Genomic DNA, 1,946 nt, shown 5'->3' with positions numbered 1-1,946 from the left:
TTGAGTAAGCTTAGAGTGGAAGTCCAAACCTTCAGACAGAAGGAAGGAGAATCCCTCTATGAAGCTTGGGAAAGATACAAACAATTAATCAGAAAGTGTCCCACTGATATGCTTTCTGAATGGAGTATCATAGGTATTTTCTATGATGGTCTCTCTGAACTGTCCAAGATGTCTTTGGATAGCTCTTCTGGAGGATCTCTTCATCTGAAGAAGACACCTACTGAAGCACAAGAACTGATTGAAATGGTTGCAAATAACCAATTCATGTACACTTCTGAAAGAAATCCTGTGAACAATGGGACTAGTCAGAAGAAAGGAGTTCTGGAGATTGACACTCTGAATGCCATTTTGGCTCAGAACAAAATATTGACTCAACAAGTCAATATGATTTTTCAAAGTCTGTCTGGAATGCAAAATGCACCAAGCAGTACTAAGGAAGCTTCATCTGAGGAAGAAGCTTATGATCCTGAGAACCCTTCAATAGAAGAAGTGAATTACATGGGAGAACCCTATGGAAACACCTACAATCCTTCATGGAGGAATCATCCAAATCTTTCATGGAAGGATCAACAGAGACCTCAACAAGGTTTCAACAATAATAATGGTGGAAGAAACAGGTTTAACAATAGCAAACCTTTTCCATCATCTTCTCAGCAACAGACAGAGAGTTCTAAGCAGAATAACTCTGACTTAGCAACCATGGTCTCTGATCTAATCAAAACCACTCAAAGTTTCATGACTGAAACTAGATCTTCCATTAGGAATTTGGAAGGACAAGTGGGTCAGCTGAGCAAGAAAATTACTGAACTCCCTCCAAGCACTCTCCCAAGCAATACTGAAGAAAATCCAAAAGAAGAGTGCAAGGCCATCAACATGGCCGAATTCTGGGAGGAAGAAGAGGCAGTGAACACCACTGAGGAAGGCCTCACTGGACGTCCACTGGCCTCTAATGAGTTCCCCAATGAGGAACCTTGGGAATCTGAGGCTCAAACTGAGACCATAGAGATTCCATTAGACTTACTTCTGCCATTCATGAGCTCTGATGAGTATTCTTCTTCTGAAGAGGATGCGTATGTCACTGAAGAGCAAGTTGCTAAATACCTTGGAGCAATCATGAAGCTAAATGACAAGTTATTTGGAAATGAGACCTGGGAGGATGAACCCCCTTTGCTCACCAAAGAACTGGATGACTTGTCTAAGCAGAAACTGCCTCAAAAGAGGCAGGATCCTGGGAAGTTTTCTATACCTTGTACCATGGGCACCATGACCTTCAAGAAGGCCTTGTGTGACTTAGGGTCAAGTGTAAACCTCATGCCCCTCTCTGTAATGGAGAAATTAGGGATCTTTGAGGTGCAAGCTGCAAAAATCTCACTAGAGATGGCAGACAACTCAAGAAAACAAGCCTATGGACTTGTAGAGGATGTTTTGGTGAAGGTTGAAGACCATTACATCCCTACTGATTTCATAGTCCTAGAGACTGGGAAGTGCATGGATGAATCCATCATCCTTGGCAGACCCTTCCTAACCACAGCAAAGGCTGTAATTGATGTTGATAGAGGAGAGTTGATCATTCAAGTGAATGAAAAATCCTTGGTGTTTAAGGCCCAAGGATATCCCTCTGTCACCATGGAGAGGAAGCATGAAGAGCTTCTCTCCATCATGGAGAGGAAGCATGAAGGGCTTCTCTCAAAACAGAGCCAAACAGAGCCCCCACAGCCAAACTCTAAGTTTGGTGTTGGGAGGCCACAACCAAACTCTAAGTTTGGTGTTGAAACCCCACATTCAAACTCTAAGTTTGGTGTTGGGAGGTTTCAACACGGTTCTGAGCACTTCTGAGGCTCCATGAGAGTCCTCTGTCAAGCTAATGACATTAAAGAAGCGCTTGTTGGGAGGCAACCCAATGTTTTTTTTTAAACTATTTTCTTTTGTTATTTTATGTCTTTTGT

General features: G+C 42.5%; 1 non-coding gene across 1 annotated transcript; it reads right to left on the bottom strand.

Annotated features, from left to right (window-relative positions):
- Window positions 1-6: 6 nt before the first annotated feature.
- LOC127741313 (small nucleolar RNA R71) lies at window positions 7-114 on the bottom strand. Its single transcript, XR_008002267.1, has one exon. It is a non-coding gene; the product is annotated as a small nucleolar RNA R71 (small nucleolar RNA).
- Between the last annotated feature and the right edge of the window lie 1,832 nt (window positions 115-1,946).

The sequence above is a fragment of the Arachis duranensis genome, chromosome 8, assembly GCF_000817695.3.
Source record: "Arachis duranensis cultivar V14167 chromosome 8, aradu.V14167.gnm2.J7QH, whole genome shotgun sequence".
Lineage (NCBI taxonomy): Eukaryota > Viridiplantae > Streptophyta > Magnoliopsida > Fabales > Fabaceae > Arachis > Arachis duranensis.
The sequence above is the reverse complement of the archived record's forward strand: the minus strand, read 5'-3'. Positions and strand labels throughout refer to the sequence as shown.